At 45.9% G+C, this 14,904-nt stretch overlaps 1 long non-coding RNA gene across 3 annotated transcripts in view; it reads left to right on the forward strand.

The window, feature by feature from the left end:
- LOC116535584 overlaps positions 1-14,307 on the forward strand; it is a 205,032-nt gene extending 190,725 nt beyond the window's left edge. The window contains exon 16 of one of the 3 annotated variants that reach the window (XR_004262264.1): positions 13,683-14,307. This is a non-coding gene — a long non-coding RNA (uncharacterized LOC116535584). The remainder of the gene's footprint in view (positions 1-13,682) is intronic. The other 2 variants (XR_004262265.1, XR_004262266.1) reach the window with 2 other exon arrangements.
- Positions 14,308-14,904: the final 597 nt, after the last annotated feature.

Genomic DNA, 14,904 nt, shown 5'->3' on the forward strand with positions numbered 1-14,904 from the left:
TTTTCCTGCCTCAGCCTCCCGAGTAGCTTGGGACTCTTGGCAATTCTTGACATAAGTTCAACTCAAAAAAACCATCGTAAGCCAGTAAAAGGAGCTTATAGACTGACATAGCAGAAAATGTCTAAGGGTTAAGTCATCATCTGCAGAAGAGCAAAAAGAAAAAAAGTATAAGGGAACAGCATCAGGTATGGCTGAATCTAGGCACTCAGAAATCTGTCTCTTTCTGCAGACAGCCTCCCTGCACCCCTATGCCTGGCTATTTGTTTTTTTTTTTTTTTGTATTTTTAGTAGACATGGGGTTTATCCAGGCCGATCAGGCTGGTCTCGAACTCCTGACCTCAGGTGATCTGCCCATTTCGGCCTCCCAAAGTGCAGGGATTACAGGTGCGAGCCACCGCGCCTGGCCTTGTAGACAGCTCTTTCTTGTGTGGAGATCTGGCCACATGGCAAATGATAATCATCAGCTTTCTTCGCTTGTCCCCACTGAAGGTAGAAGTTGGGTCTGGTGAAACTCTGTATCTGTAGCTTCTGGTATCCTTCAGGTTCTTCATAGGTATGTGTGGAATGAAGGGGTGAAAGAATGGGAGAAAGGACTTCTGGCCTCTACTCCAGGGAGCTCCCACTAGGAACATAGACATTCTGATGGAAGGGACGGACGTCTACACTGCACTGCTCTAGAAGAAGCTCTGCACAACAGTCAAACGTAATGCCAGCAGTGAGGCTGAGCAGATCTGTATCTGTAGATCATTATATATACTAACAAAGCTCTTTCTATTTAAAAAAAAACTATATTCTGATTACAAATGCAATACATGCTTATTGCAGTAAATTGGGAAATTTAAAAAAAAAGAAAAAAAGAAAAAACTCATCCATAATCCCATCCCCTGGAGATAATTACTATTCTCATTTTTATGTATATCCTTCCAGAGTCTTGCAGAACGCAGTCACACGTCTATTACTTTCTTCTTTTTTGGTATCAGTAGGGCTCATGTGGCAATATCATTTTTAAATTCACCTACGAACTCCTGGATCCCTACGCTGTAAAATATTCCTTGTTAATATTATTTTGACTGGCTCTATTAGATTTCATGATTTTCAAGAATGCATTTCCATATTTTTGCCATTTTGGCTTTTTCTTGGCCATTTTCAGTCATTCTAAATGATGCTCCTGGAATGCACCGTTTTCATTTCTTTCTGGGCTTTTCCGTGGACTTTTCCAGTGCACTCCTTTTCCCGCCCTTCTTTGGGCTCATTTGAGTTATCTCTGAGGTCCCGGCCTAGATGTGTCCCCTCCCGGAAGTGTTCCCTGACGAATCCATTCCGGATCAGATGCCCCTCCTTCCTGGGGCACGCTCTCCTCCGTCATCACGACGTGTGATACGGTTGCACATAGATGGCTTACTCCATCCAGGCTGGACCAGGAGTTCCAAGGAGCCCAGGGCCCCATCTTATTCATGGCAGTACAGTGTAGCACCAAGTAGGCCATGAATAAGTACTGGAGAGATGTGGAATAAACACCGTAACACATGTTTCTACACAGCTACCTGGAATCATCATGAGGAAATACTGGCACCCGCATGTGATACTTGAGCTGACATGAGGCAGAGCTGGGCTCAGCATCCAGTTTCATCTGATTCCAAAGGATTGTTTCCACTTTGCCACACTTTCTCCATCCTAGCATCTCGGCTTGTTTTTCCCATTCCTTCCCCCGCAGCCTCCCAGCTGCTGGGACGGGCCAGGGGCAGAGGCTAAGTCAGGGAGAGGGCTCTGTGACCTGGGAAGTAGAGGGCAGGGCGTCACCTGCTCTGGCAGGAGATGAACTGGGCAGACTCCTGTGCTGACAGCATTTCCCGTTACTCTCCTCCGGGGGAGAAGTTGGCCTCCTTCCCTCTTGCTGAGGACTCAGAAAATCCAATTTGAAATCTACTCAAGTGTACATTAACCAACTTCCTCTTGGCACCGGCTGGGGAGCCTATAATTGGAGCACACACCATACCATTTAGCGGGTTTCATTCACGTGAACAGAAAGCGTACTTGCAAAGGGAGATGGCTTCAGACGCAAACTTCTGGGAACATTCTCCGGAGAATTTGTGCTTTCAGTGTGTCCAAAGGACCCACAGGCCGACCGCCTTTCTAAGTGTAGAGGTTACGGCCGCCTTGACTTGATGCTGTGTCGTCCTTAAACACACAGGGCTTGGAGTTGGGCACACTTGTATTCAAATCCCCACTCAGGACTCAGGTAAGCCATGCAACTTCTCTAAGGCAGTTTCCTGATCTGTGTCACTGGGACAACGTTCATCAGCAATCTCACAGGGTTACGTCATCTAGGTGTAAATGAGGTGGAGGAGGTATGCATGCATATGCCGGAGAAGGTGCTCAATAAGAACAATACTCATTACTATTGTGAAAACCACAACCACTGACAAAATAACCAGTAGGTACTGAGGGCTTAGTCCATTCCACACCCGGTTCTAACACTTGGGATGCCTTAACTGAGTTAGTTTCACAATAATCCCATATGGTAAGTAATAGCAATGTCTTCATTACACATTTGGGGAAAGTGAGTCACAAGGAAGTTATGCCCCTTGCAGATCACAGGCTGATAGCTTTTTACTAATATTTCAAGGGATGGAAAAGAACATGGCAGGATAAGACGGCATACGGGTTGACTCACGGAATGTATAAGCTCATCGATGCTAAGAAGCACGTTTTTCTTATTATGGTACTGGGGCCCAGAAACAGGAGAGAGTTCAAGATAAACTCTCATTTTTGGATGTACCTAATAGGATCTAGGTGCTTTTACAGGGATTATTTTATTTTGTTCTTGTTCCCTGGAGATTGCAGGTGGGAAAGAGTGGATACAGAGAGCAGCAGTGTGTCGACGTCGTGCAGAGCTGTGGTTACAACCACGGTCGGTCGAACTACAAGTTAATTACTCTTTTTATGATGCTGCACGGTTCTTGGGTGGATCAGGACTCTTTCAGTTGCAGAGGCTAGTTTAAGGGAAGAAGAAAACTTGTTGGATCATTAGTAGACCTTCAGGTCTGGCTGAATCCAGGTGCTTGAATAAAGTACACAGGTATTTGTTCTTCAGCCCCTCTTCCCTCTGTGATGGCTTCATCCTCAAGTGATTCCTCTCCTCATCTGGCAAGATCTCTACTTACTCTTTAGTATCTGGCTGGCCACCTCCCACCTCCACCCAGTTTCATTATCTCACCCCAACCTAGAAGACTAGGTGATATGGTCTTCAGGCGCCAGCCTCCTGGACCCGGAGCAGAATAGAGAATAAAATAGAAAAGACTTGGGGATGGGGGAGGAAGGAGAATTACCAGCATCCTCTCCAGCTCCCCACATCTAGGCTCCAGTCTTGGTTCCCTCTTTGGTGCTGCAGATTTTCTGCAAAACAAACAGACTGGAGACTGCTTTGAAGCTCCATCTTCATCCTAGAGACTGGACTGTCTTCTATATTGTCTCAGGCATTGGCTGGGACCCCCTTCCAATGAGCAGATCAAGAGGAAGCCTAAAAGCGCTCTGTGGCTGACCTGGGGTCTCACTCTGTCAAAACCCAGGATGGGTCAGACCCCACTCACGGATGTCTGACTTTGGTTTCTCCTTTCCCCAGCTGCTCACTCAGGCTCGTGCCCAAGTCCATCCAATTTCCAGTGATTTCCCTAGGCTCTGTTTCTTCTCTGCATATACTCCAGTCCCCACCTCTTTTTCTCCCAACCATCTCTGTCCCTCACTCCTGACCCATCCTCACTTCTCTATGTCCTGTCCCACCGGACACCTCCATCTTGCTTCCTGCTCTTTGCAGATGTGGCACTGGGGACCGACTGTGCTCATTCCTTCTCTGCACCCTCGGCTTCTGCCTAACTGGGCACCATTCACCCTCTGTGTGATTAAAGGCAGATTACCTTCTGTGAGCCTCAGTCTACTCAGCTGCCGAAATGGGAATGATCACCTTTGATTTACTGGCTATGGTGGGAGCTGGAGCTTGACGATCGTATTTACAGTGACATGAGCACAATATGTGAGGGATTACCAGGAGGCTCCAGGCTGCCACGAGACTGGATTTGTACTGATACTGCCCATTACCAGGTGTCATGTTGCATTTGCAGGAGGTGGCTCTATGGAATTCCACGCTCTTGCACTGTATGAAATATTCACCTGCCTTCTCTGGAAGGGACGAGGGCTTCTCCCTTGTTTCCTGACTGATCCATCTCAGAGGGAGCCAAGCTGCAGGCTGTCACTAATGCAAGGTGATGCCAGGACCTGATGCAGAGCCTTGGAGACCTGAGACAGGGGTGAAGCTGGTGGGTTTTGAGGCCCTTAGTGCTTAGGCAGGGTCCATTAGTGCTTCTTTACCTGCTCCCGGTAGGAAAAGATGTATGGCGTTGGATGGAGTTATGGGTTGAGTTGTGTCCCCTCCAGGCTTCCTATGCTGAATCCCTAACTCCAGTATCTCAGAAGATGACTTTATTTGGAAATAGGGTGGTTGCTGATGTTATTAGGTAGGGTGAGATATGGTGCGGCAGAGTGGTCCCTAACCCAGTGTGACTGGTGCCCTTATATAAAGAGGACAGTTGGACACAGAGACACGCACACAGAAGGAGAATGCCACATGGAGACTGGAGTTACACGGCTGAAGCCAGCAAACTATCGGAGGCTAGGAGAGGGGCTGGAACAGCATCCTCAGGGGGCACGGCTGTGCCGGCACTTGATTTTAGCTGTGAGTTAACGTTTTTCCGTTGGTCTACAACACTCAGTTTGTGGCACCTTATTCCAGTAGCCTGATGAAATGAATACAAAAGGGAACACACAGGTGACCAGAGGGCTGAGGGGCCGCTGCTTGGGCAAGCATAGAGGGTGGACTCCATGGTCGGTCAGCATTGACTTGAACATGAGAGGCGAAGTTTCAAGAGGGAATTTGGTGTTGAGGGTCAGAATCAGGGCTCCAGAGTTAGGATTCAGACATTCTTAGCTCCTAATTTCATGGCACTGGGTGAGTCATCTGACCTCCCTTTGCCTTGGTTTTCTCATCCATATAATAGGGACAAGAATGGACCTCATATTATGAGATTAAATGGTATTACAGCTGTTAAGAACTTATCATAATCTGTGGCATGCAGGACGCGTCTGAAATGTCACAGCTTTCCTCATTGCCAGTTGAGTGACCTTGGGCAAGTCACTTTGCTTGTATAAGGCCTCAATTTCCTCTTCTGTGAAAGAGGGCTGATAATCCTGACCTTACTATTTTGTTAAAAGTGTAAGGTGTAAAAACATCTGTCCCAATAACTGGTAGAAAATAGGGGAAAATCACTACTTAGCTTCACTCTTCCCTTTTGAGTTTCCCAGCACCTGCTCGAATACCTCTAGTGATGGACAACTCATTACCCTTCATGGTGTTCATTTCTATTGGGCGCAGAAACCTCACACACATAGAATCGTTATTTAAGAGACTTTCGGAAGTCCCAACTAGATGTGATGCCTGCTCCTCAAGCAGACGAGGAAGCTGAGGCAGAGGGACCAGGCAGAAAGATGAGAGATGAGGCACCCCAGCTGCTCCCACCCCATCTGCACCCTGGCACTCACACAGACTAGTTTTCCCTCTGTTATGTCCACCCATCTTGTCTTGAAGCTCTAGGAGTGTGTGTGGAAGTGAGTGAGGAACGAGAGCATGTGAGAATGTGGGGTGTGGCCCACTGAAATCACCTCCCTTCTGCCATCCTCTTTTCCGCACTTATTCCCTCCCTCTCATGTCCTAAGATACGAAGCAGCTCACACTATTCGCTGCCTCTAACCTTCAATGGCTCCTATTGCTCTTGGAGAAAATCCCAAAGGCCTTTGCTTGGCCAAGAAGGGTCCATATGACCTGGCTCTGGCTCTTTTTCTGCTCCATCTTGGATCCCTTTGCTCTTGCCCCAACCTCAAGGCCTCTTTTCATGTCTTCAGCTACAGCATCCTCATGGTCACCTTTGGGCCTCCCAGTGCTCATCCTTCTGCCTGGACATCACGTGCTCAACCTCTCCTCATTCAGGTCTTGATCTGAAGCTCACCTCCTCCCAGAAGCCTCCCCTGCATCCCCTAGCTGGGCCAGTTCCCACCTCTGTACCTTACTCTTCCTCATTGCCTGTTCATTCCAGCATCATGCAGGACAACAGTGGCACTAACACATTTATTCTTCTGCCTGTTTGATGAATGCCTTCTACTCTCACCAGTACGAAAGCTCCCGTGTCTATTACTCTTCCCAATTGGACCCTCAGTACCTGGTAGGTACTCAGTAAGTGTGTTTTGAATGGTTGAATTATAAATGGGCGAGTTTGGGTGTGGACTGTGTGAGGGTTGAGGCACGATTGTGGCTCCCATGGAACTGATGGATGTATCAGGTGTGTGACTCTGAGGTGACACATTGGTCATTCTGAGAGGACCAGAGCTGTAGCCTAAAATAAACAAGGGAAGAAACCACGAGAATTTAACCTGGAAAGGACAAGACTTAGGGAATGTGGCAAGTGCCAGTGTGCCCACCGAAGACAAGGATGGCTCCTGTTTACCATCCTGTCCCCAAAATCTAGCCCAGTCTCTGACACACACAATAGGGACTTCAGGAAATATGTGCCCAGTGAATTTTGAAAGAGAGAAGAACACCTAAGATGAACGAAGCTCTCAAGGTTCATGGACACAGATCTTGCCTCAATAAAAAAAGAACATTCTCATGTTTAGAGCTGTCCAGAGCTAGGACAAGTTTTGGGGGATAGTGAGAGACTTACACTGGGGGGTCTTCAAGTTCCTTCCAGCTCTGAGACTTTTTTTTTTTTTCTTGCGTTGGAGTTTCTCTCTTGTTGCCTAGGCTGGAGTGCAATGGCATGATCTCAACTCACTGCAACCTCTGCCTCCCGGGTGCAAGCTATTCTCCTGCCTCAGCCTCCCAAGTAGCTGAGATTACAGACACCCACCACCACGCCTGGCTAATTTTTGTATTTTTTGGAGAGACAGGGTTTCACCATGTTGGCTAGGCTGGTCTTGAACTCCTGACCTCAGGTAATCTGCCTGTCTCAGCCTCCCAAAGTGCTGGGATTACAGACGTGAGCCACTGTGCCCGGCCCTTGCTCTGAGACTTAATATTCTAAGAGACCTTTCCTTGGATGGGCAGACATGAACAGAAAACAGTTGCTTTCTCTTCTCTCGTTTGGGAGGTATAGGAAATTCTAGTTAGAGAGAGGTGAAACAGGCTAGTTTCCCATCTTGATCATCCTGTTTGCCTCAGACATGGGTCTTGAAGAAGCAGTGCATTGTTTACGAAAGACTCTCATCCTTTCTTTCTCCTTGTGTCCTGACATGAGTCCTGCACAAGCCTTGCCTCTCTGCTTGTTTAATGATGATTTCCCCAAGTCTTGGAACCTGTCTCAGAATGCTTATTGTCTAAGTCACAGCAAACCATCATGGGCCTCGTAATTAAAAGCCAGCCTTAGGTCTCTCTGCTTGGGACTGAATCTTGGCATCACCTGTGTCCTAGAAAGAAAACCACTTGGCAGATAACCAAGTGGGAACTTGGTACTCCAGAAGCCAGATAAGCACTTCGGAGGGGTTAGGGGAGCCTGGGCGTTTTCCCCTGGCTGGTGGGGCTGGTCAGGACAGATTTTATGTTTAAAACGACCCTTGAGTGGCATCCCAGTAGAATGGAAATAATTTGGACTCAAGCAGCTAAGGTTCAGAGTTTCACCTCCCCTGGTGATCTCGAATGAGCACTTCATCTTGGACTTCAGTTTCCTTATCTGTAAGCTGGGCGTTGTAACAGCATTTAGCTCCCTGTGTTGCTGTGAAGAGTACAGCAGTGAGCATAGAAGGCTCTGGATGGCCAGTCTTACAGGGGGCAAAGAAGTACCTCTGATGCTTTTGAATTTCTGCTGTTTGGCCCAGTAGTTCCCTGGTAGTGTAGAAATGCCCTTTTCGGCCATTTTAAGTGAGAAATGTGGTCATTTCTTTCACTCCTTAAAGAAATTGGCTGAGGAATCTCAGAATACTGGAAGAGGGATGGACGGCCTCAACGTTTGTTTAGACTGACTCCCTTAGTTGTGGTACTGGAGAGGCAGAGAAGGAAAGATGCTTGTCTGCAGTCACATAGCATGTGAATGCAGAAGCAGGATTAGAACTCACTTTTCCAGTTTGCCCTCTTGCACTTTTTATTTTTATGACCGAGTCTCACTTTGTCACCAGGCTGAAGTGCAGTGGCATGATCTCAGCTCACTGCAACCTCCACATCCCGGGTTCAGGCAATTCTCCTGCTTCAGCCTCCCATGTAGCTTGGACTGCAGGCACGTGCCACCATGTCCAGCTAATTTTTGTAATTTTAGTAGAGACAGGATTTCACTGTGTTGGCCAGGCTGGTCTTGATCTCTTGACCCTGTGATCTACCCACCTCGACCTCCCAAATTGCTGGGATTATAGGCGAGAGCCACCACGCCTGGGCCCCTCTTGCCCTTTCTAGATGAAGATGCCACTGATGGCTGCAGCCCACGCCCTAGCTGGGAGATGAGGAGCAGCCCACCCTCTGCCTTATAAATAAAGCCAGATTCCTAACATTCTCTTCAACTCAAGGCTGTGCAGGGCCGAGTCTCAACACAGGAATTGGAACGTAACAAATCCACCAACTGCCAGCTTTGTTCTCACAAGGATGGAGCTGGGGAGGTGAAGAGGAAGTAAATGCTCTCTTGACTTTCCAAAGGAAAACAATTTTCTTTCTTGGTAACTGCAATTACTTGAAAACCATGTCAGAACAATAGTGTGTCTCCAATAGTCAGTCCTTCTCTCTCTCTCTCTCTCTCTCTCCCCTCTTCCTCTACCTTCTTCTCTTCCTTATCCTCCTTTGTTTTGGAGGACCATGGACAGAGATATGTAAGCCCCGCCCACATGCCCTTAGCTGACCTATGCTGGGAAAAATGGGCAATGGTCAATCAACACCTAAAATCCAATGAGCTTAGTTCCTCACGTGGGTATTTCACAAGGCTTTGCTTTTTGGTAGCATTTCCTTTTAAGTTGGCGAGCTCCATATTGATGGACATTCTTGAGAAGCTTGGAGGGCACTCATCTCTCAGGGATGCCCTAGAAAGGTTGTCTGCACTAGTGAGATTTGCTGCTCATTCCAATTAAGGTCCTTCTAACTCCAAACCTCTTTGAATAATAAACAGATAATGAGACTGAGAAAAATAAAGGATGTGTCATTAACAAAGCCGCAGACCACAGTTCATTGGCAGCGTTGGGGCCGGTTAGCTCTATGATTACTTGGACAACTGTGTCTGTACCTAAAACACCCAATTAATGGCCATATTCCCACTGTCTGATCACTGCACAGCCTGGGTGAGAGGTCACCAGATTCCAGCTTACAGAGCTAAATAAGACCTTTTTGTAGGTTCTCTTCAGTGCCCTCTCATTTAATTACAGAAACAATTGTTTGAACAGATTAATATATCAATTTAGCAGAAGAATAATTGTACAAATGCAAAGCCCTTCCCAGGCCAGGATGATAAGAATGCAGTTCCTGCCTCTGCCTTAATCAATAAGAGGCTCAGAAGAATCAATGAATGAGAAGTTGCTTGGTGAAGTGCGGAATCATATACAAACACGTGTCCATTATTGACACGATAATGCTGTGAAACCACCACACACTTCAGCAGTGTACGGCAGTAAATGTTTATGGCTCAGGTAAGCTGGGCTAGGCTGGGTGGTCCTTCTGGTCTCAGCTGGACTATCTGAGACTCAGTTTCCTCATCTGTAAAATGGGCATTACAGCAGCAGACCCCATTTTGTGAAAATGAAGTAAGGCAATCCAGAACACGTGCTTAGCCTCTATGTCCTCAAATATTGAGGGCTGGCCAGGACTTGAGGAATATAATGGAGACAAAAATAGACATGATTCTTACTTCTACTGGAAGCAGGATGGCGGGGGTGATGGTATAGATAGACATCATACAAAGAAAAGTGGAATTGAGCTGTAATTGCTGCAGTGGAGAGGGGGTGCCTGTCCTTCTCTGACAGTTTCCGATGATGAATTTAACCTCACAAGGGAAGTTAGATAATTCTTTCCTGAAGCGTCACTCTTAGGCTGACATCTGAAGTAGTGGCACCTAGTAGGCACTCAATAAACGTTAGTTACCATCATTGTCCCTTTCTTCCTGACTGCCAGAGGCCAACGTATGAGCAGGAAAGGGCAGGATTTAGCATTCAAGCACCAGCTATATCACAGGCAGTTTTCACATTCTTATCTCCCTTAACCATCACAGCGGTCTCCCAGGAAGTAGGTAGGATTGCTATTCTTAGCTGACACACTGTCACGGACAGGTTAAAGTATTTTTTAGAGGAATTGACAACACTGGGGTTAAAATCCAGGTCTTTGGGACTTCCAAGTTCTTTTCCCTGTAGACGCAGCATGTGGTTTATGCCTTCGTGGTGTGCCTGATGGACACTGTCTGCCGAACTCACGTCCTCCCAGGGGTTAAGCACTGCCTGGAGTACCACCATTAGCTTGGTAGCCCTTTTGGTTCTCTCTTTAGCAGGGTCTATTTTTGCCTCTTTTGTAGTGGCCAAGGAAATAAAGCAGTTTCCCATGAGTGGAGACACATTTAAGATCTTAAGCAAAGGAAGAGTCGAATTTTGAGAAGGAAGAGAAATTTGGAAGGAGATACAGTGCAAGGCAAGATAAAGAAGACACATAGACCTCTCCCTCTCCCCCAGAATATTAGGGAATCTTGGGTACCATTTAATTCAACCCAGTCGTTTAGCAACTGAGAAACCTGAGGCTCAGAGAGGGTGAGGTATTTACCCAAAGGCAAACAGCATATGACTTACAGAGTTAGGGACTTATTCCAGAATTTCTTAACTGCTTTTGTGCCTTTTTTTTTTCCCTCTGCAAACTCCCTCCAGTTTGAGGGGTGGCTTAAAATCTGCTAAAGGAAGGCAGCAGATTTATGGGTCAATAAACATTTACAATGAGTTGCTGAAAAAACAGACTCAGGTAGACAGGAATTATTCATTCAAATTAACTATAAATTAAGATCAACCTAATTTAGGCCTATTAAAATGGAAAGCATATTATCTCTCATTCAAAGGAATTTGTATTTGATGCAAATAGAACAAGTTCCTAAACTTTAGAAATGTTCTTGGATTTTTCATCTCCATAGTTAACCAACGAAGAATGGGTTCCCCATTTAAAAACAGGGGAACATAAGGAACAATAATTAGTTATGTAAATAATGTGGCATTCTTGTTTATAATTAGTTCAAGAATAAAATAAAATCCACGCATGTCACAGGACTAATTTTCGTATGCAAATGAACAATCAAAATTATAAACGGTAATAATGCAGTTTGGGAGATGTGACATTCTCAATTTATTAGCAGGGGTGCCAGTTACAACTGATGGTGGCTGACGTTGGGAGATTTCCAAGGTGCCCAGGCCTGGAAAATTCTCACCCATCAAGAGGAGAAAATCTAACTAAAATAGTTTCACCCATTTTATATCGCTGATGGCCACAAAGTGAACCCAGGGCTCCTCTGTGGCTGGAGAGAGAGGTGTCACACCAGGGAGAGAGGAGTCCAAGTGAATTTTTGAAAAGAACGCTCTGAAATTTGGCTGGTGGAAAAAAGAAAGAGCAGCCATTCCAACCTGGGCTCTGAACCTCAAAGCCCCCCTTTGCTGCTTCCTGATTTCCCCATCTAGGATGGAAGTTTCATTGACGAGGAGGAGGGAGTTTTGGAATCAGATGGACTTGGAGTCTTGGTTCTACCGCTTGCTAACTGCACGGCTTTCCTGAACCTTTCCACCTTACCAATCCGTACTCACGTACCCTCATCTGTTAGCTGATGGTGATATTCTCTGTCTTTAGGCAGTGCTAAATTACCTTAAAGAAGGGCTAAGCACATGTTTAGGGTACTAGCAAAGTAGAGTACTGGGGGAAGAAAGAGTGTAAGATAATCAGGAAGTCTAGAATAAAAAGCTGCTTACATTCTGGCATTCATGAGAGCGTTGTGTCATTCTGAAAAATAATTTAAAAGTACGTAGTACGTTTAATTGAGAATTATATATGGAATATATGGGTGTGTATTATATATAGAATATGCTTTGCTCCTTGGAATGCTGTGAGATTGAATGCAATTACACATATAAAATAATTAACACAGTGCCTAGAAGTTGGAATAACTCTGTAAATAGTTGTAGCAGCTACTGTTGTTAAATGAATCAGTTGGATTCCAGAATCTCTGCAATCCTTTTTTAAGCCCCAGTGTTCTAGGATTCTGCCTGGAGGGAGGATGTTTAATTTCAGATAATAGCTGCATCAGGACCAACATGGACCAATGGGGATTTCCAAAGGAGGATAGTCCAAAGCATTCTGGGAAGGGCAGCAGGATCTGCTGTAAGCATCACTGAAGTTGATGATGTGATGAGATACGGTACATCTGGTCTCAAGCTATCTCCCTTAGCAGCCATGGTACCCAACATTTTGCAACCAGAAGTCCATATCTGCTACCTTACCAAGACTGGGAACCGTGTATTCATGATGTCACTATGATGTACATCCTTTTACCTAAGATTTCCTTATCCACCTATCAATCTATCCATGCACACATCCGTCTATCCATCCAACCAAACATTGGGAATGCTTTGAAGGCTACCTACCATATGGTGGGTAGACATTGGTCCTCTCTAATTATTGGCACTCCAAATTTGGAATGGGAAATGTTATTGAGCAGCTATTCTGTGCTAGACCCTATCTAGAAGCTTTACCTACATTATCCCACTTAATCCTAATGACAGCTCTAAGAGCCATACATAACAATGTTTATAAAGTAATAGCTACAGTTTATTGAGCGTTACTATGTACTAGCAACTGTGCTAAGCCCTTTATATGAGATATCTCATTTAATGTGTCCAACAGTTTTGAGAAGGACTCTTATTTCTTGGATTTACTGTTATTGCCCAGATTCAGAAAGGTCAAGTGAGTAGCCCAAGGTCACGCAGCACATTAGAGGTCAGGGTAAACCTTATTCCCTGGTCTTTGGAATTCCAGGTTGGTCACTGTCTGCTTCATTGTACCTTTCGTTAACTGATTTTCTCTTGGAGGGAGGCATGCGGGCTCCCAACCTCACCAGACAATCATGGGAGGAGGAAGAACAAGAGCTTTCTCACAGAGTTAACTCTCTACTCCTTGCCCCCTCCTGAGCATCCTGACAGGTCAGCCTGCACTCAAAGCAGTCTTTGTGGGGGGGGGGGCTTGTTGGCTCCCAGATGTGAACGCACACAGCTGCCAGGCTTCCGGGAGTCTCTGGATCCTAACAGCACTGGGGGGCCCTGTAGGATTAATTGCTTCTCTGGCTTCCAGCAGGGAAGTGGGGTTAAGGATGAAGAGGCAGGCACACAGGTGGCAGAGAGCAGGCCCCTGTAGCGCAGGATCGGAGGAACCTATGTGGCTGAGAATGTCCCCTGGCGGATAGGGAAGCCCACAAAGACCTCACTTCCCCTGGAGGGAGGATGTCAGAAGCTGATGTCACTTTACCCTGTGCAGTTCTAAAATTACATAACTGGAAGAGGTGCCACGAAGCCTGCGTCTGCCATCCTTATTCTTTCTGTGTGGTCTTCCTCCTCGTCTTTCTTACGACTAACTTTTCTTCCACAATTAATTTTTTTTTCAGGTACCTGCCATATCTCATGCTCTGGAAATACCAAGATGAACCATGCAGACCCTAACCCCATGGAGTTGAGAGTCTAGTGGGAGAAGACAGACATCATCAAATGCTGGCACAAATAAAGGCATGTTTGCCTCAGGGGTTACATGTTATGTCAGGGAGGCACAGCCTCTACGGGAGTCGGTAGCAGGGCCCGAGCTTGGTCCGGGGTTGGCCAGGAAGGACTTTCCTGCAGAAGTAACGTTTGCTCTCAGGACCAAAAGATGACCAGGTGAAGAGTCACCTCACTCCTTGAAACCTCAGTTTCCTTCTTTGTGATGTGGGATGATAAGGACACCTGCATTCCAGGATATTTGTGAGGCTGAACCAAGATGGCACAGGTGAAGATGACTAACACGAAGTCTGGTACATAGTGAATGCCTGGCGTATCGTGGCTTCATTCATAGTCCCTTGATGTATGGTGAAGTTCCTATGGATTGGAAAGCTCATTGTTGTCTCAGAAACTGCTGCCCAAGGGACAAAGAAGAATGCAAGCTCACCATGTGAAATGCACGCAGAAGAGGAAGGGTCTCACTCTGCTCTCTCTCTCTCTCTCTCTCTCTCTCCCCATCCTGAGGACCCTTTTAATTGCTTAGGTTTTCTTCTAGGGGTTTTATGGTGTTAGGTCTTATATTTAAATCTTTAAAAGAAAATCCATCTGGAGTTAATTTTAGCATAAGGTGTAAGGAAGTGGTCCAGTTTCAGCTTTCTGCATATGTCTAGCCAGTTTTCCCAACACCATTTATTAAACAGGGAATCCTTTCTCCATTGCTTGTTTTTGTCAGATGGTTGTAGATGTGTGGCGTTGCGTCTGAGGCCGCTGTTCTGTTCCACTGGTCTATATCTCTGTTTTGACCACATAATAGGAAGTAAATCATTCCTCAGCAAATGCAGAAGAAGGAAAGGTTTTTACAACAGTAAGAAACATCATCATCTTGGCTTTGTCTGTCTCCAGGAGGTTTGAATGTGATTTGCATAACCACAGGGAGATGGCTGTCTGGATCTTTCACAGTTTTTTTCCAGCCCTTAGAATCATTCTGGCCTTTGCTTGTAACCTCCTTTTAAACCATATCCTGAGCCACCTCCATGCTTCTCCCAAATGATTGTAACAACTTCTGAGTAGGTCCCCTAGCATACTATAATCTACCCTCCACACAGTAGCAAAAGCTATTATGTAAAATAAAAGTCG

This window comes from Sapajus apella, unplaced genomic scaffold (assembly GCF_009761245.1).
Source record: "Sapajus apella isolate SASKATOON/1434 unplaced genomic scaffold, GSC_monkey_1.0 scaffold95, whole genome shotgun sequence".
In the NCBI taxonomy this organism is placed as follows: domain Eukaryota; kingdom Metazoa; phylum Chordata; class Mammalia; order Primates; family Cebidae; genus Sapajus; species Sapajus apella.